Source organism: Macaca nemestrina, chromosome 13 (genome assembly GCF_043159975.1).
Source record: "Macaca nemestrina isolate mMacNem1 chromosome 13, mMacNem.hap1, whole genome shotgun sequence".
NCBI classification, from domain to species: Eukaryota; Metazoa; Chordata; class Mammalia; order Primates; family Cercopithecidae; genus Macaca; species Macaca nemestrina.
The window spans coordinates 54,550,326-54,577,531 of NC_092137.1; the positions used below are offsets into that span (position 1 = coordinate 54,550,326).

General features: G+C 38.6%; 1 protein-coding gene across 4 annotated transcripts in view; it reads left to right on the forward strand.

Moving 5' to 3' along the window:
• LOC105465036 (acylphosphatase 2) overlaps window positions 1–27,206 on the forward strand; it is a 195,107-nt gene that overhangs the window by 117,543 nt on the left and 50,358 nt on the right. The window lies entirely within an intron of this gene.

A 27,206-nucleotide genomic window follows, 5' to 3' on the forward strand; every position in this document is an offset into this window, starting at 1 on the left:
TCCAGCCTGGCAACAGAGCAAGACTCCGTCTCAAAACAAAAACAAAAACAAAAAAAAGCACAGTAATTCTGGCTCTCCTGCTTTTGAAGGTATCACACATATAATACTCTTTGTGATAAAGCCTTTGAAAGTATCAGAGTGGTAATACTTTGAGACTTTATTAATCCAAAGTAAGTTGTGATATTTTAAGGCTTTATCAATCTAAAGTATTGTTACAGATCCAAATAGTGGTACATACATTGCATAGAATAAGAACTGAATCATGTAAATCAATGCTACATCATTTGAAGTCTTGCAGGAATGGACCAAGCCAGTACTCAAAGCTACCACCATTTTGGCTTGATTTTATATAACTTTCAAATCATCTTCTAAGAAAGCTAAACCCCAGCTGCTCTTCAAGACAAGCCATGATGACAGAGTAGCTATAAAAGTAGTGTCTCATAGATATACAGAAGTATGACAGGTTCAGGCTGGTTGAATGATAGCCCTTTTCTCTTTGAAAGGAAATGGAAGGAATGTAGCTATATTTGCAGGTAACGAATTTCAATCCCTTATTACTTTCTTTGGGAAAGTGATCACATTTACTATAAACTGCATTAGGAAGGAGGACTTTACATTTAAGTATGGAAGTGGATCAGAAATTAGTAGACATATAGGATCAGGCAGATCTTTATCATCGAGCAAAGGTCTAAAGATAGTAAGGCAGCCTACAATTCTATAAGTGGATATATAGGAACCATAACAATAACAGCAATGGCTAATATTTATTGAGTGCTCATTATTTATTAGATACAATATTATGTATCATCTGTAGATTATTCATGTGTGAGGCAGGCAGTGTCTTTATTCCCATTTTGGAGCTGAAGAAATGAAAGTATACAATAGTTAAGAAACTTACTTAAGGCCATACAGATCTGTGCTATCTTTCAGATTCAGGGAACTTGACTTCAGAAACTATACTCTTAACCAGGATGCCAGACCACTTCCTATGAATTTGAAACCACCTCCTATGAATTGATGAATTAATAATTCATCAGTTGGTGTTAATGGAAGTGGTGGAATATATCCCTGAGGCCAAGTTCTAAATTGTTTAGGAAGTGACCCAAATACTGAGATAATCATAACAAAAAAAGCAAGAGAGAAGGGGAAAGAAAGAAAGAGGAGAGAAAAGAAAAAAAAAAAGGAAGGGAGGAAGAGAAAGAAAAAGTCCATTCCAACAGGCACTGGGTATTGGATATTATGAGAGTCTCCCATAAAGTATTAGGGGCCCATAACCAGGAGACTGAGACTTCACAGTAAGGAACCCAGCCAGTAGAAACTGGGATACAGGGCAAGGAAACTTTCCAGTAACAGTGGACTGGAATAAAATCAGAGCAAAATCAGAGATAAAATAATTCAAGGTAGAGGCAGCATTTCTTGACAAAAGATTTCTTACGTTATCTCCCCTACTGAGGGCTGAAGTTGGCCCGAGTCAGATGCATAGCTATAAGTCAGGGTTAATTTAATAGATTTAGCTCAGAGGCAAGGAGAAGCAAGGGCACCGAGCCAGGGAGGCCATTACAAAATGGCCCAACTGGGTTAGAGTTCCAGGCAAGAGACTTACTTTATTAACTTTACTAACATTATTTCTCCATTGTGGCAGCCCCTGCTTCTGTGGGACATGGAATCATGTAGCAGTGACATTAGATACCCAAGGCTGTGGAGCAGGGAGATGAAGTTTCATACCATAATTACAAAATTTAATAGCACCCTTTCACATATTTTATGGCCCAATCTATGTTGTTATTCTTTTATTATTTTTTAAAAAACATAATATCTTATGTAATATACTGATTGCCCAGTTCATGAAGCCATTTGGGAGATTACTAGGAGGAATAATTTGATATGAAATTATTATTTAATCATATCACTTGTTTACTCTGACTTATACTTTCGCAGAATGTATATTATTTGGAGAGCCTTGTTTGATATCCTTAACAGATAAACATTCAAGATAGTACGTTTAGCAGAGTAGTTTGAATAGTTTTCATTTGCTACTTCTGTCTTCTTTTTTCTGTGAAAGACAAAAACAAAAACATTTTATTTTGTTTTCTTTCATGTAGTGTTTATCCAATTGCCTCCATATTTTATAACAACACCAAAGACTACAGTTTTTCTGTTCTGTTTAAAGCTCATAGTTTCTTAGAACTAGTTATAAATACTGTTAAGTCTCCCAAACAGTTTTTTAAGAACCCAATTTAGTTTCATTTGTACCAAGAAGCTGTTTTCTAGATGACTAACATCATATAGGGTTGTTTTCATCAAAAGTATTAGTCTGGCATTTGTCATGTTCTGTCCACTAAATAGCTTTGTTATTGTTGAGGTCTGAGCTCTGATTTTTTCTTACCCGAATTCCTACCTTAGGGGTCTAGGGAGTCATGTCCTACAAACCATAAATTCTCATGAGATGGGTTTTATTTGACCTTATATATTGTGACTTACTTTTCAGTCTGACTCTGGCATAACATTATGAGACAAGGAAAAAATATTTAACCCCAAAATATATTTCCTTGTCATACCTTGAAATTGCCCTGCAAAGTCTCTTGTGGGAAAAATCCACATTCTATAGAGAATCCCCTTCCCCTTTTGTTTTCCTTCCTTTCTTTCCAGATATAGGAGTTAATCAACTAAGTGCCAGGCACCCTTTTAAGTCCCATAAGAAACAATTTACAACCCCCACTCTCTCTGAAGTCTGCTATTGTGAGAGCTTCCTCTGCACAATAAAAGTTGGTCTCCACAATCCTTTACCTGTTTTTTTTGTTTTTTGTTTCTTTTTGAGATGGAGTTTTGCTCTTGTTGCCCAGGCTGGAGTGCAATGGCGTGATCTCGACTCACCACAACCTCTGCCTCCCAGGTTCAAGCAATTCTCCTGCCTCAGCCTCCCGAGTAGCTGGGATTCCAGGCATGCGCCACCACGCCCGGCTAATTTTGTATTTTTAGTAGAGATGGGGTTTCTCCATGTTGGTCAGGCTGGTCTCGAACTCCCGCCTCAGGTGATTTGCCCGCCTGGGCCTCCCAAAGTGTTGGGATTACAGGCATGAGCCACTGAGCCTGGCCCAATCCTTTATCTTTGACCTGAATTTTCTTTTCTGTCAATCCAGATCTTTAGACAAACTTGACCAATTGTCAACCAGATGTTGAAAGTTATTTAAAGCCTGGAAGGCCCCTGCTTTGAGTGGTCCCACCTTTCAGAATCAAACCAGTGTATTTCCTTTTTTTTTTTTTTTTTTTTTTTGAGGCAAAGTCTTGCTCTTGTCCACCAGGCTGGAGTGTGATGGCACAATCCCGGCTCACTGCAACTTCCACCTCCCAGGTTCAAGTGATTCTCTTGCCTCAGCCTCCCGAGTAGCTAGGATTACAGGCGCCTGCCACCACGCCTGGCTAATTTTTGTATTTTTAATAGAGATGGGGTTTCACCATGTTGGCCAGGCTGGTCTCAAAGTCCTGACCTCAGGTGATCTGCCCGCCTTGGCCTCCCAAAGTGCTGGGATTATGGGCATGAGTCACTGTGCCCGGCCAAACCAATGTATTTCTTAAATGTATTTGATTAATGTCTCATGCCTTCCTAAAATATATGACAATAAGCTGTACCCCGACCACCTTGGGCAGATGTTCTTAGGACCTCCTGAGGGCTGTGTCACAGGCTGTGGTCACTCATGTTTGGCTCAGACTAAATCTCTTAAAATATTTTATAGAGTTTGACTCTTCATCAATATGAAATGTGTCTGACATATATATACAAAAGAAAAATACTAAGATATAGCATGCATCCAAGAAATGCAGTATCTTTCTGTTACATAAATTATCTAAATTGATGTAATTCATGTGCATCTCTGAGGCTCATCTCATGTCAGAGAGGCAGCCTGAGATGAAGAATGAGCACGGGCTCAGGTTAGGACCTGGTAAAAGCACGCATCACCATTGAAGGAGCAGAGACCTCAGGTAGGTTGTTTCACCTCGCTGAGTTTGTTTCGTCTTGTATCAGTTGTGAGTGATATCGAATTTGTATCATCCTTATGAAAAAACAAATGTATATAAAGTTGCAAATACAGGTTTTCAACAAAAGTTAACAGCTATCACTCATTGGCATCTGGACTTAAAGATGATTCCACTCAAGAGAGCGACATAACTTTAAGAAAATGCTTTTGATATAAGAGTCCATTTCCTGCCTCTCGGGCACGCTACCACAGCCTGATGCTCCATTAGCTGTTGCTATCTGCAGTTAATGATTTAGCTTGGAGCGTATCTGGTGCTGTACTAAGTGATCTACATATGTTATTTCATTTAATAACAGCAATCCTGTTGGGAATTTTTGGTTTCTGACTTTCTACCATGACTTTGACCTATGTACATTTTCTTTTAGACTATGTATTCTATTGACTTTTGTCTGCCTTATTCTAGCCATTGCTTTGCATGAATTATGGCACTTTATGCTATCAAACCATATTAGTTAGGAGGCTGTGGGATGCAAATAACAGAGAACCAGACTTGATCTGTCGAAAAATAAAGGAAATTTTTTTTCATATACACAACTGGATAATTCTTCACTGGGTTCTCTCTCTGTGATTCTTTTCACTCTTGTCTTCCTCCATGGTTCTGCTCATTGTATGAGAAATGGCTGCAGCAGTTCCTGACATGACATCTTTATACTACACTCTCCAGAGGAAATGGAGAGTTTGTTTTCCCAGGTAAAAGCTCTTGGCTTTCTTCGACAGGACCAGTGTAGGTCTTGTGCTACCTCTGACACCATCACTTAGACCAGGGGGTTGGGGTCATTGACTGGCTTATCCCTGCCCTTCCCTGAGTCAATCAGTGGACAAGAGGAATGGTGTTACATTGCTTAGTTCAGACCTATACCCGAGGTTGTAGTCCATGTCACCCAAATCACATGGGCATTGTGGAGCAGGAGGGGAAATGGGTACAGGAAGGCTCTCTTGCCCCCAGTGTCAAAGGGAATGGGTATCAGTCCATTTTCACACTGTTATAAAGAACTATTTGAGACTGGGTAATTCATAAAGTAAAGAGGTTTAATTGACTCACAGTTCTGCATGGTTGGGGAGGCCTCAAGAAACTTCCAATCATGGCAGAAGGCAAAGGGAAAGCAAAGCACATCTTAACATGGCGGCAAGAGAGAGAGAGCAAGGGGGGAAGTGCCACACTTTTAAACTATCAGATCTGGTGAGAACTCATTCACTATCACAGGAACAGCAAGGGGGAAATCTGTCCCCAAGATGCAGTCACCTCCCATCAGGCCCCTCCCCTGACATGTAGAGATTACAATTTGAGATGAGATTTTGGTGGGGACACAGAGCCAAGCTGTATCAGAATGCTTACAACATTTCACTTTTAATTATGATATGTTGCTAGAGGGTTTCTTTAAAAAAATTTTTTTTATCAGTTTAAGGAAGTCATCTTCACAATTAAGTTTTTCTTTTTAATCATGAATGGAAGTTGACTTTCATCAAATGTTTTTTTCTAAATCTGTTGAGATGATCATGCGGATTTTTTTCTTTATTAATGTGATAAGTTACAGTCATTTTTAAAAACAACTTTAGCTATAATGGCATATAATAAACTGCACATATTTGAAGTATATAGTTTGATAGCTTTTGAAATATGTATATACCTGTGAAACTATTATCATAATCAAAATAATAAACATATTTATCATTCCCTTCCAAACTTTTTTTTTTTTTTTTTTTGAGCCTGTGGCCCAGGCTGGAGTGGCTCACTGCAACCTCTACTTCCCTGGGCTCATGTGATTCTCCAGTTTTAGCCTCCTATGTAGCTGGGACTACAGGCATGAGCCACCACAGCTGGCTAACCTGGCTAATTTTTGTGTTTTTTGTAGAAATGGGGTTTCACCATTTGCTCAGGCTGGTCTTGAACTTCTGAGCTCAAAGTGATCTGCCCACCTTGGTCTCCAAAGTGCTGGGATTACAGGCGTGAGCCAACATGCCTGACCCCAAACATTTTCTTATCCCTCCTGTAATCCCTGTCTCCAGCCCCTTCCCTCCTACCCTTGCTTCATACCTGATCTACTTTGTCACTACAGATTAGTTGTATTACTAATTGAAGTTTTGAATATTAAATTAACTTTCCATTTCTGAAATAAACCAGTTTGATCATTATGTATTAGCTCTCTCTCTTACATATAAGGGAACTTCAAAAACGTCATGGGAAAATGGAATTAACAGATACAAATAAAAAATATAAACTTTATTTTTCATCATAAGCTCCATCAAGTTTAAGACACTTTACAAGTGATGGTATCAGCCATTTAGTCCATCCCTGAAGAACTGAGGGTCCTGGGATTTAATCATGTCAATGCTGTCTTTTTTACATTAGTAACTGAAGAAAGTGGATGCCCTTTAATGATTTATTAAGATTAGGAAACAAAAAGCAGTGAGAAGGAGCCAAATCAGGTCTATAGGTGGATGTCTAATGATTTTCCTATTGAAACTCTGGCAAAATTGTCCTTGTTTGATGATAGGAATAAGAGGAGTATTGTCGTGGTGGAGAACGACCCCCTGTTGAAGCTTTCCTGGGCATTTTTCTGCTAAAGCTTTGGCTTTCTGAAAACACTCTCATTGTAAACAGATTTTATCATTCTTTGGCTCTCCAGAAAGTCAACAAGCAAAATGCTTTGAGCATTCTCAAAAACTGTTGCCATGACCTTTGCTCATCACTGATCCACTTTTGCTTTGATGGGCCATCTCTACATCTTGGTAGCCATTGCTTTGATTGTGCTTTGTCTTCATGATCGTACTGGTAAAGCCATGATTCATCTCTTTACAATTCTTTGAAGAAATGCTTTGGGATCTTGATCCCACATGTTTGCAACATCCATTGAAAACTCTGCTTTTGTCTGCAGCTGATATGGAGTGCAGCGGTTTTGGCACCTATGAAGTGGAAAACTTGCTCAACTTTAATTTTTCAGTCAGAATTGTGTAAGCTGAACTAACTGAGATTTCCACGGTATTGGCTATTATTTTTTCTGTTAATCATTGGCCCTCTTCAATTAAAGCATGAACAAGATGAATTTTTTCCTGAAAAATTGATGCAGATGGTCTGCCACTGTGGGCTTCATCTTCAACATTGTCTCATCCCTTCTTACAATGAGTTATCCATTTGTACACTGCTGATTTCTTTGGGTTGTTGACCCCACAAAGTTTCTATAAAGCATCGAGATTTAGCCATTCTTCCACCCAAGCTTCGTCATAAATTTAATGTTTTTTCTTGTTTCAATTTTAGCAGAATTCATGTTCCTCTAATGAGGCTCTTTTCAAACTGATGTCTTATCCTTCTTAGTGCCTCAAACTAGATCCTATTCAGACATTTTATGACAAGTTAGCATAAGTTTATTCTGATGCAAAGAAACTGAAATCTATGCATAGGTTTTTCAAAATACACATTTTCCATGAACGTTTTGAAGACCCCTATTATTTCTCTATTTGTTTAACCAACAGTTTGCTCCTATGTTTATAAATGAGATTGGGCTGTAAGTTTTCTTTCTAGTAATGCCCTTCTCATGCTTTAGTATCAAGGTTATGCTAGCCTTTTAAGATGAGCTGAGGGTGGGGAGAATGTTTCCTATTCTTTTTTATTCTCTGGAAGAATTTATATGAGATAGGTTTTTGGGTTTTTTTTCTTAGAGTTTTGGTTTGAATCAACCAGTGAAACCAACTAGACCTAGAGGGTTTTCTTTGGAAAGTTTTAAGTTATTAATTCAATTTTTAAATAAGGGGTTTTTCACATTCTGTTTCTTCTTGCGCTGTTAGTTTTTGTAAAAGGTATGTTTTCTTGACTTTTTAATTGACCATATGCATGTAATATGCATACAGCCTGAGCCATGAGAGTGAGACCCTGTCTCAAAACCAACCAACCAAACAACCACAACAACAACAAAACTCTATAAGCTCTGTAGTGACGTTTCCTCTTTTATTTCTGATATTGGTTATTTAAGCTTACTTTGTCTATTTCTTCATGATTCTCCATAGGGGTTTATAAATTTATTAATCATTTCAAAGAACCAACTTTTACCCTTATCGATCTTCTCTATTGTATTTTGGTTTTCTGTTTTACTTGTTGCTGTTTTTTATTTCCTTCCTTATATTTTCTTTAGATTTCTGGGGGTATTTTTTGGTTTGTTTTTTGAGACACGGTCTCACCATGTTGTCCAGGCTGGTCTCCAACTCCTAGGCTCAAGCAATCCTCCTGCCTTGGCCTCCCAAAGTGCTGGGATTACTAAATAGGCATGAGCCACTGTGCCCAGCCTGTTTTATTTAGATTTAAGTTGTTCTTTTTATAACTTTTTATCAAGGATGTTTAGCTTATTACTTTTCAGTTTTGCTTCTTCTCTAATATATGAATTTGGGGGCCATAAACTTTACTCATAGAATAGTTTTAATGATGTACCTCATAAATTTTAAGGAACATTTACTTCAAAATAGGCTCTAATTTCCATTGTGATTTTTTTCTTTGGCCCATGGGTTATTAGAAAGTATATTTCTTGGCTGTATGAATGTCTTCTTTTGAGAAATGTCTGTTCATATCCTTTGCCCACTTTTTGAAAATGCTCATCATCACTGGCCATCAGAGAAATGCAAATCAAAACCACAATGAGATACCATCTCACACCAGTTAGAATGGCGATCATTAAAAAGTCAGGAAACAACAGGTGCTGGAGAGGATGTGGAGAAATAGGAACACTTTTACACTGTTGGTGGGATTGTAAACTACTTCAACCATTATGGAAAACAGTATGGCGATTCCTCAAGGATCTAGAACTAGATGTACCATATGACCCAGCCATCCCATTACTGGGTATATACCCAAAGGATTATAAATTATGCTGCTATAAAGACACATGCACACGTATGTTTATTGCAGCACTATTCACAATAGCAAAGACTTGGAATCAACCCAAATGTCCATCAGTGACAGATTGGATTAAGAAAATGTGGCACATATACACCATGGAATACTATGCAGCCATCAAAAAGGATGAGTTTGTGTCCTTTGTAGGGACATGGATGCAGCTGGAAACCATCATTCTTAGCAAACTATCACAAGAACAGAAAACCAAACACCGCATGTTCTCACTCATAGGTGGGAACTGAACAATGAGATCACTTGGACTCAGGAAGGGGAACATCACACACCGGGGCCTATCGTGGGGAGGGGGGAGGGGGGAGGGATTGCATTGGGAGTTATACCTGATGTAAATGACGAGTTGATGGGTGCAGCACACCAACATGGCACAAGTATACATATGTAACAAACCTGCACGTTATGCACATGTACCCTACAACTTAAAGTATAATAATAATAATTAATAAATTTAAAAAAAAAGTATATTTCTTAATTTATAAGCATTGTGAATTTTCTAGGAAAATTTTTGTTAGTGATTTCCAGTCTAATATCTTTATGGTCAAATAATTTGTTTCGTATAAATTCAATTCTTTGGAATTTGTGGTAATTTGCTTTCACATATGGTTGATTTTGATAATGATCTATGCATACTTGAAACCAATGTGTATATTCTGATGTTTCAAGGTAGAGTATTGTATGTGTGACTGTTAGGTCAAATATGTAAAAAGTATTGTTCAAATCTTATATATCCTTATAAATTATCTGATATACCTGAGAGAGAGAGATGTTCAGATTGCTCACTATGATTTTTAAATTTCTCTGTTTTGTCAGTGTTGTTTAATATATAATTTTGAGCTATGTTACTAGGTGAATTAAAATGTAGAAGTATTATCTCTTAATAGAGAACTTAAACTTGTATCATTTAAAAATGCATTTGTCCCTCCATGTGCATGGGTTCCACATCTGTGGATTCAATCAAGGATCAAAAATATTTGAGAAAAAATTGCATCTGTAGTGAACACATACAGACTTTTTTTTCTTGTCATTATTTCCTAAACAATACAGTATGACAACTATTTATATAGCATGTATATTGTATTAGGTATTATAAGTAATCTAGAGATGATTTAAAACATATGGGAATACATTATATGCAAATACTATTCTGTCTTATATCAGGGACTTGACTGTCCATGGAGTTTGGTATCCATAGGAGGTCTTGGAATCAGTCCCCCATGGATACCTTAAGGCCTTCTCTGTCTGATATAAATACAGCTTGTAAGCTATTGGCACATATTTTCATTTTATATATACTTAAAATCTCCTAATGTATTATTATAACTATTGCTATATTCAGTTAAAAATTTAGGTTTATCCACGTTTGCCCTTTTCATTGTTCTTTATGCCTTCCTGCATCTTTGAGCTCCCATCTGGAAGCTGAATATACCCTTTAGTGTTGTCTTTAGGTTAGACTATTGATGACAAATGCTCTACATGAACTGAAAAATGTTTTTTTTTTTCCATTTCATTATTGAGGAGTAATTTTACTGGGAGAGAATTTTAGGTTTATAGCTATATTCCTTCAGCACTTTGAAGATACCATTCCATGTTATTCTGGCTTCTGTTGATTCTTTCGAGAAATCAGCTGTCAATCTAATACTTGCACCTTTGATGTTAATCTGTCTATGTCTATTCTCTCAGGTTTCTTTTAATATTTTCTCTATAACTTTTATTTTTAGCTTTTTTTTTTTTTTTTTTTTTTTTTTTTTTACTATGCTGTGCTTTTCTTTTTCCTTATCTTGGTTTAGGTTTGGAGATCTACTTGAATCTGTGCTTTTGGCCAATTTTTGGAAAGTCTCAGTCATTATCTTCTTAAATATGCCTCTTTCCCATTCTGTCTTCCCTCTCTTCTAGATACTTTCTGTCTAACTTTCTGGACATGCATGAATGGGCCCCAGCAACCTACCTGACCCCATCCCCTGCCATACTCTCGTTACTCACTTGTCTCTATCTTGCTGTTTTTCTAACATGCCAAGCATGCTTCTTACCCCTAGATTTTTTAAAATATTGTTTCCTTAGCCTGGAACACTGTTTTCAAGATATGTGTAGGACTCATTCCCTTACATGATTCAGGTCTCTGCTCAAATGTGGTCTTATCAGAGAGGCTTTCCCTGACATTTATTCAAAATTATCATCCAGACCTCTCCTCTCCCATATTGTTGTCTAACTCTTTACCTGGTTTTATGCTTCTTCATAGCACTTAATACAATATGACATTATATTTCCAATATTTATTTGCTTATTCTTTGTCTCTCTCCATTTGAATAGAAGTTCTGTGAGAGGAGAGAGCTTTTTCCCACCCCCTCCTCACAGCTGTATCCCAATCCCTGGAATAGTGCCTGGATTAGAGTAAATGTTCAATAAATATTTGTAGGAGAATGAATGAATGATTAATATATAGTAGATATAGGAAGAGTTCTCTATAGGAAGTGAAGAAAGAGAAGGCAGAATAACAAATTAAGCAAGTCTTTTAATTTGTATGGTCTATATTTTAATCTTTTGAATGTAAAGATAGTATCATTGATCATATTTCTGTTCATCAATGTGACCTAAAATAGCAAAATGAAATATTAATATGTTTGAAGACACAACTTTCATTAGTTTAAATTAACTGCCATCTCATTTAGTTTAGGCATATGGTCCACACATTTTTAAGAACATTAAATTTTAATTAAAAAAATTAAACCTACCAAATAAGATGCATTATTTTCCAGTGATTTAATATGTATATTCAAGACTTTTTCAATGTTTTTTATAGTATAAAATTATTGGGATTGCACATGAAAATTTATTATTTTAGCAAAATATTATGAGTGCTTATAAGTACAAAGGCTAAAACTGATATCCCTACCAACCACAAAAAAATAGGCCAGGCTGCTGGGTACTGCCTAGCCTATTTTTTTGTGGTTGGTAGGGATATCTCTTTATTGTGTAGATATTTAAGGACTCATATAGAACCACCATTTTTTATGGGTAAAAAAACCCAAGTCTGGTCTTCTAAATGTCTTTTTCTTGCCCTAAATAAATCATAAATCCACCTATAATACCTAGACCCACACAATGTGTATTCGTCATAGCTGCTCAGAAGGAATCCACAGTGTAGGTCAGAGCTACTTGACAAGAGAAAGTCTTGACTCTGCTAATAATGTTTTTACCTCACTGGCACCCACAGTCTTTTGCCAGATTGCCTGAAGTCAGCATGCCTTCCTGATGGTCATGGACTGTTCTGCTTTTCCAAGAATGTCTCAAAGGGATCCTGCCTGAAAGGAAAGAGGCCATACTGTGATATTTCACTGCTTATAAAGAGACCAAGAATGGCCTGTCTTGTTCTTTTAGCTAGCTTCAAACAAACTTAGCCAGCTTAAAAACAGAAATGGAACTGATGAAGTCATCAACCTAGAGCCTCCTGCTACTGCCCATGTATTTTCTAGTCTAGAATGAAGCTAATAATCTCAAGAACTGCTTCCTAGAAAGGTTAAGGAGAAAAGCGTGCCCCATCCCACTTCTCCTCCCATTTCCCACTCTTGAAATAGTATTGTTAGCATCTGATGTGAGCCAGAGGAGTATTTGAGGCTGTGCCATATGTCCCTGTTAGAAACACTGAGCTTGTAATGACTAAGAAACTCCAGGGGGTTGTCTAAACCACCAAGGTTATAAAGGGCACAGCATTATCACAGCTGAACTAAAATTTAGTATGATTCTTACTTTACCACCCATGGTGACCTAAGAAGGTGGTATGGCACACAAACTCTAAATAGAGAGCTCAGTTGTGGCTCACCAAGAAGCTAAATATGCTGTTTTCATGGTAGAATAAGGAAGAAGAAACTGGTAAATATTTCCAAATGTCATGGGTTTACATATGAATCTATTCATTTCTTTATTTTTAAAATTCTTCTGAGAAGTACTTTAGAAGTAATCCCTAAATTTAAAGTATTTATAACAAAAATTATATATATTCTCACCAGTTTAGAGCATTACCCAGAAGGAATTGTGACTCCATGGTCCAGGGGATTAGAGTTCGTCATTAGGGGTGGGAATTTCTTCTCAGAATGAAGTTAGAGCTGTAACTATCTTATGTGACCAAGTAGATGTTTGAGAAAGATCTGGAATTACTGTAATGAGGGTGAGTAGCACTGAGAATGCCCATAGAGTCTGTAGCTTAGATGGCGGTGGGTGTCACCATGATCTTAGTGTTGCACTTACTGGAAACTAAATTTAGGTGAATGAAGTCACAATCCCCTGAGAAGGGAATAATGGATAAACTAGTTATCAGTTTATTACTTTAAAGTTGAAAACAGACCTCATGCAGGAATCATTCTGCATATGTGGTGAAGCCTTCTTGGTGAGCAAACAAAAAAAAAATTCACTTTTTCCAAAAAAATAGCACATCAGACTTTTGTAGGCTGGAGAACTCATTCTTCTCTACTTTAGAGATGTTTCTTTTTCTAATAACTGGCAAGGGCTGTCTCTAATCAGAGCTCCTGTACCACCCCTAAAGACGTCAATACTTTCTCTTTCTCCAACTTTTAGTTTTCCCATTTTTAGTGGTCCTCAAAACTTTGTCTTTGCAGCACTGCCTGCCTCATCATACTTGTGACAAGTTAAATTCCTAAGACTGAGGCTCATATTACAAAGGATGCAATTTAGATGAGCACCTCCCTGGTGAGATGAGTGGCTCTCTGGCAAACAGGGTGGGGAACATAGAGAACTAAGAGTCAGGAAACTTGGGGCCTGTATCTAGGGCATCTGTTACCTAACATTCTGACCCAGACTATGTTTTTCTTGCTTCAGTGGGCTTAGGCTGCAAAATATGGTCCCTTTCACCTTTGATACATAATCCAGATCTTGTACTTTAGTAATTTTAGAAGAAGACATTTAGGCCGAGGAGATGAATCTCGGTTCTCATTGAGGTAATGAGATTCTGTACCATTTTATTTTTCTTGGTAAAGTCTTTGCTTATAATCTGGCAGCCTTTATTTGTATTCCTTTTTCTTCCTTTGGCTGGCTGGAGAGTAAGTGCCATTGACATGGCCCAAAGAGTATCTTCTTTTCAGCCTTGGAGCAAGGAGTCCCAAGAGTAGAGCAGCCCCACTCCCTCCCCAAATGCCTGTGAATGACAAGGCAGGAAAAACATTTTTTAATTAAGTCAATTAAATTGTTACACGTTGAATTAATCTCTAATTTAGGGATATCATGGGGAACTAGTTATAATATATGCCAGCTGACCCTTATCCAAATTTCCATGGAAATAGCAATGTTATAACACAGGGTGTTCTTGGACTGCTCTAAAAATTCCAGCTGGTTTAAGTATGATACTGAACTGAAAAATGAAGCCTTCTAACAAATGTGTTGAAGTATGCACTCAGGTGCTCAGGAGGTACAGGCTTAGCTTGAAAAAATTCAAGGCATGAAGCCCTGGGTTTTCCCTCAAAACTCGTTAATTAAGACCTCTGATATTGTTGTGTTGTTTCTATCTGACGTCAAATAGGAACTGCAGAAAGTTTTGCAGGTTTTTTTTTCTCCTCCATGAGGTAGAGATTCATCTATGCCAGGAGAAGTGAAGATAGTCATATCTTTCTCTTGAATGATGTAATAAAGTTTTGCAAGTGATAAACCGTGTTTCAGTTGTACCAGATTTATTTATCAAATGTGTTGCCATTAAGAGTATGAAAATATTTCAGCTGAGGTCGGCTCAGTGGCTCACGCCTGTAATCCCAGCTCTTTAGGAGGCCGAGACAGGCGGATCACCTGAGGTCAGGAGTTTGAGACCAGCCTGGCCAACATGGTGAAACTCTGCCTTTGCTAAAAATATAAAAATTAGCCGGGCACGGTGGCAGGCGACTGTAATCCCATATACTTGGGAGGCTGAGGCAGGGAGAATTACTTGAACCCAGGAGGCAGAGGTTGCAGTGAGCTGAGATCACGCCATTGCACTCCAGCCTAGGCGACACAGCAAGACTCTGTCTCAAAAAGAAAAAAAAATCACCTGAAATAATAGCATATGGGAGAAATTAGCCATGTATTTATAATATGCCTAGTAAAAGTGCAGCCACCATGACTATGTTGCATGCTTGGTGAAAGTAACGGCAGGTTTGCTATATTCAAAACATTTGAGTTAATCTGTTCAAACCATGCACAGCATTACAGAAATGACATTCCAACGCAGTGACTGCAGTCTGCAGCAGCTGGAGTTTTGTCATCTATACAAAGTCAAGCAAGATGCAAACAACTAGGCTTGGTAGATAGAATATCCTGCGAGAATTGTGTAATCCTGAGATGACTTTGCTCATCACTGATGTCCTGTGACATCAACTGAAGGCTTATCTTGCCCATTTCACCTTGTCATTGTGGCTATTGGTTTTCTCCATTAAAATGGAAAATTGGCATTATATTTAGCAGAATAAACATATATTTGATGCTTTAGGTAAAATATATACAGTCATGTGACACATAATGACTTGATGTTTTAGATAAAATGTATACAGTCATATGCCACATAATTCAACATTGTGATCAATGATGAACTGCATATATAACAGTGGTCTCATAAGATTAAAATTAATATTTTTACTGTACCTTTTTTATGTTTAGATGCACAAAAATGTCATTGTGTTACAGTTGCTTACACTATTCAGTAACATGGCATACTATACAGCATTGCACTCCATATGCGCCACTGCACTCCAGCCTAGGCGACAGCCTGCATCTGTAGCCTAGGAGCAAATAGGCTACACCACATATCCTAGGTGGGTAGTAAGCTATACCATCCAGATTTGTTAGTACACTCTATGATGTTCACACAACAATGTAATCACCTAACGATGCATTTCTCAGAATGTATCCCAGTCATTAAATGATGCATGACTCTATGTATAATCTGAAGTTAGCACCCTTTAGCAAACTCCTGAATCATTAATTTACAACCCTTTGGTTACATCTTTTCTTACCATTATTAAGAATTTGCTTAATATGAATTTGTGGACTAAAGTGATTTAAAGTGCTCTTTATATTAGGGAGATTAGCCCTTTGTCTATGAGATGACAGTATTTTTTTCCTAGTTTGGCATTTTTCATTTGAAAAATTTTTTTGTCATGTAGATTAAAATTTTTTTTCCAGTACAATCACGTGTTTAACAATGGGGATACATTCTGAGAAATGCATCATTAGGCAATTTCTTTGTTGTGCAAATACTGTAGGGTAGACTTACACAAACCTAGATGGTAAAGCCTACTACACACCTAGAATGTGTGGTATAGCCTGTTGCTTCCATTTTACAGACGTATATGGCACGTTATTGTACCTAATACTGTAAGCAACGGCAACACAATTGTAAGTATCTGTGTACCTAAACACAGAAAAGGCACAATGAAAATATGGTATTATAATCCTATGGGACCATTGTCACATACGTAGTCCATATTTTTTATTTTTTTTGAGATGGAGCCTCGCTGTGTCACCTAGGCTGGAGTGTAGTGGCGCAATCTCAGCTCACTGCGACCTCTGCCTTCCAGGTTCAAGCGATTCTTCTGCCTCAGCCTCCTGAGTAATCCCTGCAATCTCAGCTTACTGCAACCTCTGCCTCCCAGGTTCAAGTGATTCTCCTGCCTCAGCCTCCCAAGTACCTGGGATTACAGATGTGTGCCACCACACCTGGCTAATTTTTTTTTTCTTTTTTCTTTTTAGTAGAGATGGGGTTTTACCACGTTGGCCAGGCTTCTCTCGAACTCCTGGCCTCAAGTGATCCACCTGCCTCAGCCTTCCAAAGTGCTGCAATTACTGGCAGGCCCATAGTCCATCACTGATGGCAACACTGTTATGCTGTGTGTATGACGATAGTTGGTTTTTTTTAATCCACAGCTAACCTGAAAGCCTTTTATGTCTCCAGATTTTAACAGAAAGTCTTCCCCACTCTGAGTCAGTAGAGATAGTTTCCTTTGTTTTCTTCTAGTATTTTACTTATTTCATTTTTAAAACCTAAATTTTTACTCCTTTAGAATTTACCTGGTATATAGTATAAGGCATGAATTCAACTTAATTTTATTAAAAACACCTCTCCAGTTTTCTCAAGACAATTTGAGTTGTTCATCTTCTCCTCACTGATTTAACTTATGTATATTTGTATTTATTTATTTATTTAGAGATGGGGCCTTACTCTGTCACCCAGGCTGGAGTGCAGTGGTGCAATCTCCGTTTGCTGCAACCTCTGCCTCCTGGGTTCATGTAATTCTCGTGTCTCAGCCTCCCAAGTAGCTGGGCTTACAGGTGTGTGCCACCACACCTAGCTAATTTTTTTTATTTTTAGTAGAGATGGGGTTTCGCCATGTTGGCCAGGCTTGTCTCGAACTCCTGACCTCAAGTGATCTGCCTGCCTTGGCCTCCGGCATGAGCCACTGTGCCTGGCTTAGATACCCTATATATCATATACCAAATTCTGTATGCATTGGGATCTATTTCTAAATTTCCTGTTCTGTTTTCTTGATTTGTCTATTCCTGTGTCAGGAATACACCTTCAGTTATTATAGCTTTATATTATTTTATAATACATGCTAGGAATTGTCACCCTCATTTTATTCCCCTTTAGAGATTTCCTTGAAATCCTTGTTTTATTTCTTTCTGTATAATGTTTATTTTTGAATTGACACATAATAATTGTACATGTTAATGGAGTACATAGTGATGTTTCAATATATACAATGCTTAGTGATCAGATCAGGATAATGAGCATATCCATCATCTCAAACATTTATAATTTCTTTGTACTGGAAAAATTCAATACCCTCTCTTCTAGCTATTTGAAAGGTTTTTTAGCTTCTTTGGGTTGGAACTTCCTCCTTTAGCTCGGAGAAGTTTGATCGTCTGAAGCTTTCTTTCAGCTCATCAAAGTCATTCCATCCAGCTTTGTTCCACTGCTGGCGAGGAGCGGTGTTCCTCTGGAAGGGGAGAGGCACTCTGATTTTTAGAATTTTCAGCTTTTCTGCTCTGTTTTTTCCCCATCTTTGTGGTTTTATCTACCTTTGGTCTTTGATGATGGTGACGTACAGATGGGGTTTTGGTCTGGATGTCCTTTCTGTTTGTTAGTTTTCCTTCTAACAGTCAGGACCCTCAGCTGCAGGTTTGTTGGAGTTTGCTGGAGATCCACTCCAGACGCTGTTTGCCTGGGTATCAGCAGTGGAGGCTGCAGAACAACAAATATTGCAGAACGGCAAATGTTACTGCCTTATCATTCCTCTGGAAGCTTCATCTCAGAGGGGTACCCGGGGGTCAGGGACCCACTTGAGCAGGCAGTCTGTCCGTTCTCAGATCTCAAACTCCGTGCTGGGAGAACTACTACTCTCTTCAAAGCTGTCAAACAGGGACATTTAAATCTGCAGAGGTTTCTGCTGTCTTTTGTTTGTCTATGCCCTGTCCCCAAAGGTGGAGTCTACAGAGGCTGGCAGGCCTCCTTGAGCTGCAGTGGGCTCCACCCCGTTCGAGCTTCCTGGCCACCCTGGCCACTTTGTTTACCTACTCAAGCCTTAGCAATGGTGGGTGTCCCTCTCCCAGCCTCACTGCCGCCTTGCAGTTAGATCTCAGACTGCTGTGCTAGCAATGAGGGAGGCTCTGTGGTGTGGAACCCTCCGAGTCAGGCCTGGGATATAATCTCCTGGTGTGCCGTTTGCTAAGACCCTTGGAAAAGCGCAGTATTAGGGTGGGAGTGACCCAATTTTTCAGGGGCTGTGTGTCACGGATTCACTTGGCTAGGAAACGGAATTCCCTTACCCCTTGCGCTTCCTGGGTGAGGCAATGCCTTGCCCTGCTTTGACTCTCGCTTGGTGGGCTGCACCCATTGTCCTGCCCCCACTGTCAGACACGCCCCAGTGAGATGAATCCGGTACCTCAGTTGGAAATGCAGAAATCACCCGTCTCCTGTGTCGCTCACGCTGGGAGCTGTAGCCTGGAGCTGTTCCTATTCAGCCATCTTGGACGGAAATCTCCTTGCCCTTTTTTTAATCAGATTTTTTTTTTTTTTTTTTTTTTTTTGCTGTTGCAATGTTTGATTTCCTTGTATATTCTGGATATTAATCCCCTGTTGGATGAATAGTTTGCAAATATTTTCTCCCATTCTACAGGTTGCCTTTTCACTCTGTTGTTTATTTTCCTATGCAGCTTTTCAGTTGGATACAATCTGTTTATTTTTGCTTTTTTTGCCTGTGCTTTTGAGGTCTTATTCATAAAATCTTGCCCCAGCCCAGTGTCCTGGAGCATTTCCCCTGTTTTTGTCTAGGAGTTTTATAGTTTTAGGTATTACATTTAGGTCTTTAATCCACTTGAAGTTGATTTTTATGTAGAGTGAGAGATGGAGGTCTAGTTTCATTCTTCTCCATGTGGCTAGTTTTCCCAGCATCATTTATTGAAAAGATTGTTCTTTTCCCCAATTAATGTTCTTGGCATCTTTGTCAAAAATGGGTTGTCTGTAAATGGATTAATTTCTGGGCTCTCTATTCTGTTCCACTGATCTATGTGTTATTTTTTTTTTAATATATACTTTAGAATTTGTCTGTCTCATTCTCCCCCTAGCCCTGCCCTTCTCCAATTTTTGGCCTTGTTACTCTAATTATAATTAATTGCTAAATTAGCTTAGGGAGAACAATTTTATAAGGTTGAGTCTTCCTATCTAACTTGGTATGTCTTTCCCTTTACACAAGTCTTTGTGTCTTCAGGAATGCTTTAAAATTTTATTAGTAAATATGGCACATTTCTAAAGCTTTTTCTTAAATATTTCTTATTTTGCTGTTGCTGTTGTAAACAGTCTTCCCCCATTTCATCTTCCAACTTTCTGTGTTTGTAATCTAAAATCTATTGATATATGTAGTAATATTGTATCTTGCTGCCTAAGTTTTCCTATTGTTTACTTTTTCAATTGAATGTCACAAGTTTTCTATATTCATCACAAATTGTAGTAGTTTTATTATGTTCTCTAAATTTTTATACTTCTAGTTTCTTTCTCTTAGTAATTATATTGTCTAATATCCAGGATGTTAAGTAATGAAGGTGACAAATAACCATCCTTCTTTGTTCCTGAATTGAGTGGGAATACCTCTAGTGTTGTCCTGGTAAGCATAATGGTTACTTTGGGATCAAGGTATATTTTATCAAGTTAAGAAGGTATACATTTACATCTACCTTGACTTCAACATATTTCCAAATCATAGTAAAGCCCCAGGGCTATGTACCCGTACCATGATAGGATAAAAGCTCTAAAAGGAAAGAAACTTAGGACCCTCTAGTCTACCTTCCTCCCATCATGAGCAATGAATTCCAAACACAGGAAGGTTGTAACTAGTCCCTGCCCCAAAGTCCTAAAATTAGATTCGAAGACAAGTTGGAACACTGTCTCTTAGGTCTTATACCAGTGTTTTTTGGGGTATGTTACACTAACACTTTTTCTCTATAACATTATTTCTCTTCCATTATGCTCTTTCCTTGAGATTTTCCCATTTTATCCATCTCTTCTCATCCCACTTCTGGGACTTCACATGTGTTGCTTGGCTGTGCATTCTTCCTCCAGCCTGCCATTGCTGACAAGCCAAGTTTATTGTAGGAGATTTCTAGACAGTGACATAATCCCTTCCCCACCCAAAAAGACTCTTTGCTATTTGCTCTTCCTGGACAAAGTACATTGTCTTCCAAATGCTGTTGGTTACATCTGGAATTAAAGCAGAAAGCTCATTGGAGCCACTGAACACCTCAAAATATACTTCAATTTTTTTTTTATTATTATTATACTTTAAGTTCTAGGGTACATGTGCACAGTGTTCAGGTTTGTTACATATATATACATGTGCCATATTGTTGTGCTGCACCCATTACCTCGTCATTTACATTAGATATATCTCCTAATGCTATCCCCCCGCCCCCCAGTAGGCCCCGATGTGTGATGTTCCCCTTCCTGTGTCCAAGTGATCTCATTGTTCAATTCCCACCTATGAGTGAGAACATGTGGTGTTTGGCTTTCTGTTCTTGTGATAGTTTGCTGAGAATGATGGTTTCCAAGTAATTTTAAAGGGTCCATTTTGTGCTAGATATAGTACCATGCTCTAGGAATACATAGATGAAAAGATAGCCCCCTACTCTGAAGAAACTTAGAGTCTACTATGGTGTCTAGAATGGAACTTAGAAGCCACTTCTTATAGGAAGCCTTCCCTAACCTTCAGGTAGGGAAAATGTCCCTCTTATGTGGTCCCCTAGCCCCATGCTTACACTTAAGTTTGGAATTGGTCACACTGTAGATTGTCTCCTATGCTAGGCTGTAGGCTGCTTGAGAACAGGGACTATCTCTTACTCATCACAGAAGAAAAGAAGATAACTAAAACATTATCTTGGCCCTTGAAGAACTTAAAATTGAGTGACAAATATAAACTACTAACATATGTAACGAACTAAGTTCAATCTACATTTGTATGAATTATAAATTCTACAGAATATATGCTACAAGAGGTAGGAGGTTTTGGAAAGGTGATTTAGAGGATATGGCCTTGAGTTTAGAAGAAATGGTGTGATTTCCATAGTTGAGGTGGGCAAGTGAATCCAAGGTTAGGGAACATTATGAGCAAAGGCACAGAATTGGGACAGTATATGGGCTACTTAAGGAACAGTAAGGCGTTCCATGTGAGTGGACTCTGGTAAGAATGTTAGGTAGGGGCTTGGTTGTAGCTGATCTTGGATGCAACCGTAGGGTGTTTAGATTTTCTTCTGCAGGCAATGGTGCATTGACAAGGACATCTGAGCAAAAAGGACATGATTACTTTGTCAATAGTGTAAATGATGGGAAAAGAGAGATAATATTCAGGAAGGGGACTCCTCAGACTTCCAATAATGTAGACAAAAGATATTAAGGTGAAAATAGATATGAAAAGGGAACAATTCTGGAAGCATTGTGCAAATGGACATGTCAGACCCTAATCTGGAATAAGGGAGATTCCAATTTAAGAGTCCTTATTTCCTGCCTCAGCAGAGCTTGCAGTGAGCTGAGATTGCGCCACTGCACTCCATCCTGGGCAACAGAGAAAGACTCCGTCTCAAAAAAAAAAAAAAGTCCTTATTTCAAAGGTGATGGCTCTAGTTTACATTCTCTGTCATTTACATGCTCTGGCCATGGCATGGGTAAAGTCACTTAGAAAGTGCATAAAGAAAAGCCAGAGCGAGGTCACAGAACCTTATGGAAAACTGATATTTAAGGGGTAGGTAAATCTTTAGATTTAGAAGAAATTATATTTCAAAACTTATTAAAAAGACGAAAATGGGCCAGGCACAGTGGCTCATGCCTATAATCCCAGCACTCTGAGGCCGAGGCAGGAGGATTGCCTGAGGCTAGGAGTGCAAGACCAGCCTGGGCAACACAGCAAGACCTCATCACTACCAGAAAAAAAAAAATTAGCTGGGCATGGTGGCATGTGTCTGTAGTCCCAGCTACTAGGCTGGCTGAGGCAGATCACTTCAGCCCAGGAAGGGTGAGGCTGCAGTGAGCTGTGATTGCACCACTGTACTCTAGCCTGGGCCACAGACCAAGACCCTGTCTCCAAAAAAAAAAAAAAAAATCTCACAGACATAGTTTTCATCCTTAAGTGGTTTGCTTAAGTTATTATCTGGTTTATGGCAGAGACCCCAACCCCTGACTTGTAGCTCAGTGCACTTTCTATTTTATGCTCTAGATTTTAGTTTAATGCTAAATGTTAGGATATCACCTACCTTTTCCATCCTCATCTATCTTAGTAAACCAGATTAAATTTGAATTCTGGACCCCTTTTCTTAAAATATCTTCTATCTTAGCTGGGCACGGTGGCTCAAGCCTGTAATCCCAGCACTTTGGGAGGCCGAGGCGGGAGGATCATGATGTCAGGAATTCGAGACCCACCTGGCCAACATGGCGAAACCCCATTTCTACTAAAAATACAGATGTTAGCTGGGCGTGGTGGCGCATGCCTGTAATCCCAGCTACTTGGGAGGCTGAGGCAGGAGAATCGCTTGAACCTGAGGAGGCAGAGGTTGCAGTGAGCGGAGATTGCACCACTGCACTCCAGCCTGGGCGACAGAGCAGAACTCCATCTTGGGGCAGGGGAGGGGGGCTGGGGGGAAGTATCTTGTATCTCATATGTTTACAGCTACCAATAGCAAAGAGAAAATTGTGCCACTGGAAAACAGGGCAAGTCATCTATATGGATGCCACTTTATATTATGTGATATGAATTCATATAAAAAGCCTAATTAAACCTACCTTATGTTTCAAAGGCAGTAAGTTAATCTTATACATTATTGTTTTCATACTCTTTATGTAAAAGAAAAACCTCATTTTCAATGGTAAATTATTATCCCCCAAATACATTGCTGTATACAGAAGTGGAAATATTTTGCTCAAATAAGCCAAAGCAAATGATTTCATTGTAGTTCTACAGAAGTTTTTGTTGGTACTAATACTGTAATCATCTATAGCATATGCCATAGGTATTGTTTGAAAATTTCTCTCTTAATTATCAAATGAAATATTTATACCTCAAAGAGGGAGGCCTGAAAAGACATGAAACTTAGAAATATAGACCATCTTACAGGCTTCAGAATAGCATCATCCCTGTTGAACAACATTTAAAAATGTGAATTTTATGATATATTTGGCTGGAAGATATAAAAATGAATCATCATGAGCCATTATTAAAGAACTGTTTATAACTGAAAAACCCTTATGAAGGTCAGTTGACAAAATGAGTGGAGCACTGTAAATACTGAGTTGATGGCCCATGCCTAGATAATTCAGTGTTTCTATTCTTAGAAAATGGATTTTAGCCATTTGAATGTGGCCTAGTAAACGATCCTGTTACAATTTTCACATATCAATTCATGGTTTACCCAAAAAGATCTGCAGCATACTTTTAAATTGGCCTTTTTCTGGCAGAGGGGTTCCAGAAAAATAATGTGTTTTTGTTCTGTTTTGAATTTATTTGCTTACTTTGGGTTTCTTTTGTTTTTCTTAAACAAGAATATTAAAGTACAATATAAATACAGAGAAGTACGTTTTCTAAATGTACAACTTGGTGAAGTTTCACAAATTGAATATACTTATTTATCCAGCACCCAGAGCAAGACACAAAATATCACCAGCCCTTCAGAATCTACCATCTCATACTTCCTTCCAGTCAATAAGTACTTATTACCCCAAAGTTTACTGGGAGACAGTTCTCCCATGTGTCTCATGTTTCTGCATATCTTGTCAGCAAAGGCACTGACTGCATGTGTGCAGAATGTCTTTTCGAGTCAGCCTTGGAAGACAGTGTCTCTAGAGCAAAGCACAGGTGTGCTTAGAGTCTTGAAAATAGAGATTATGTCCCTTAGAGAACAAAGAACAGGTTTACTTACTATTTAGTATAACAGAGATGTCTCCCTTCAAAGCAAAAACAACAGGCATGCTTACTGCCCATTATAAAAGATTCAGCTTCCCTATGTTCCCTACGGGAGTTCCTCTCCTGTAACACAATCCACTGTATGTACAGATGTCACCTGGCTTTATGTTGCCTTGTGGGAATTAGAGCTCAGGGAACCAGTGCAAATACTGACACTCTTTTGACTATTGAGTTGTAAGGTCCTTTGTCTCTGACCTAGCACATAAGGCTAACTTGTTAAGGTTAAGCTTGCAAGAAGGGTAAATCTCAGACCCATCACTGTCCTTGGCAGTAACCACTATTGTGACTTCTGCCACCATAGATTAGTTTTACCCGCTGTTACACTTCATACATAAAAGAATTATATAGCATGTACTCTGTCCGGCTTCTTATATTTATCAACCTATTTGTGAGAATCATTCACATTATTGCATGTAGGCATAATTCTTTCTTATAGTATTCCATTGCGTGAACATTTTTAAAAATTGGTTTATTTTTTCCACTATTGATGGACATTAGGGCAGCTCCCAGTGTCAGCTATTAAAAATGTGTTGTTATAAATACTTTATGCATGTCTTTGAGTGAATATATGTATATATTTCCGTTGGGTATATTCCCAGAACCAGATCAGAGGGTACACACTGATACTGCCAAACAACTTTTTAAAGTATTTGTACAAAGCTACTCTCCCATAAGCAGTATATGAGCCTTTTAGTATCTCTGTTATTTTCAACCTCTGTTATTTTCCATCATCTTTGTTTTGTTTTTTTTCAGTGATATGCTTTAATTTTACCATTCATCCATTCATAAGGAAAGACGCCATTGGCATAATAGAATTATACCATGGGCATAAGACAAATATGCCCATGGTATAATTCCAGTTTCACAAAGCAATCTCACAAGTACTTCCCCTCTTTAGGCTGAGGCAGGTGGATCATGAGGTCAGGAGTTCAAGACCAGCCTGGCCAACATGGTGAAACCCCATCTCTACTAAAAATATTAGCCGGACGTGGTGGTACAAGCCTGTAATCCCAGCTACTCAGGAGGCTGAGGCAGGAGAATTGCTTGAACCTGGGAGGGGGAGGTTGCCGTGAGCCAAGATCATGCCACTACACTCCAGCCTGGGCAACAGAGCAAGACTCTCTGTCTTGATAAACAAAACAAAACAACTGAAAAAAAGACATGTCAATTACTAAGTTGTTACCAGGACAAATTATCAAGAAAGACAATGAGAGCCATAAATTTTTTGTAATTTATTTATACATGAACACAATAGTTTCCAGTCTTCAGCGTCAGATAAGACCAAGTTATTCAAAATAAAATGTTAAAGATACGGTTTTAACAGAAACAAGATCAGGCTGAAAACACTGTCATGAATATCCATATCCATATAATGTACAAAAAAGAAAGGCTGATATTATTCCAAATGTTCCTAATTGAAAGTAAAATAAAATCTGTACAGCTGAATCTTCCCAGTAAACAGAAAGAGAAAATATTATAACACAGTATTAATCTTCCACATAAATAAGGCCACATGCAAACAAGAAAGAGAACACCCAAAATTACAGTGTTTCTTCAAAGAACCCTTCTCTAGGCAACATATTTAACACTCCAACCATCTTCTATTCTTCTATGTGAATACTAAAAAAAAAAAAAAGTACTTCTCTTCCCATCATAACTAGTCAACCCAGTGTTAATTCTAGGCCTGATTTTCCCCTGAATCATTTCTGCCTTTTTGTTCAGTTTTCCCTGCTTAGAGCACCCATCACAATCTCCTTCATTCTTCTATCCACTCTGAACTAGAAATCACCTTTCATTCCATCCAGCTCTGTATTCCTTTAAACCCTCTAGGAATTGCTAAAGAGGGATGAGGGGCTGAAAAGAAAGGAGAATGGGGAATAAGAGGTCTGGCAGTCTATTTTACAGAACAGCCTGCTTCTGGACATGACAAAGAAACTAAAAAGCCTGCTTCTGCAGATGTTTCTGAACTACTACTTTTTTTTTTTAAAGGAAGACAGAAGAGATTTATGAGAGATGAGAGAAAAGAAAGTGTACACTCACTCTGGCACTTCATTAGGTTCAGGAAGGGAGGAAAATAAAAGTACCTAGATTTTCAATGAATCCACTGGTTGTGGCTGAGAAAGCTTGGTACTTGTCAAGAACACCAACATATTAACCTTGCCATGAGGATAGGGTCTGACATGTCCCCTCAACCATTTGACAGTAGGGTTTCTGAATGACGAGGGTGGTGGTGGCAAAGAATTGAGAGGTCTTTTGGAAGAGGAAGGAGTCATTTGTGTGCTGACAGGAAACCTGTGTCCACCACCAGTGTTGTGGAGATCCCTGTTGATTAGAAACCACAGAGTGGAGCTGGCAATGGTCTGGGATATGTTCACTCAGCAGGGAGCTGCCCAAGGTGGTGGGCATAGCCAGTAGCAGGCAGCAATAGGTGACCAGAGTCTCAGGAAAAGTAATGGAGTCCCATAATTCACACAGACCAAGTTGCCCCCTGCTGTTCTCCCTTGACTTCATTAATGCCCAGCAATTGTCCACAGTCCTTGTGCCTGTACTGTCAGATGCAGAGCAGGGTGAGCCGAATAGGTTCTTAGACACAACTAGAAATCCAAATAGGAGCCAGACCAGAGGTCTTGGGAACAAACAGAGTCCAAACAAAGGTAAAGACAGTATAATCTACAGCATCATTCGCTTCGCTTAGAAGGATGTAACCCATCGGCTGGGAGCATGTGATGTTAATGCAGAATAGCAAGACAACCAGGTGAAAGGGAAGCAGCATAGCCACCAAGGTATCAATCTTCAGGTTGA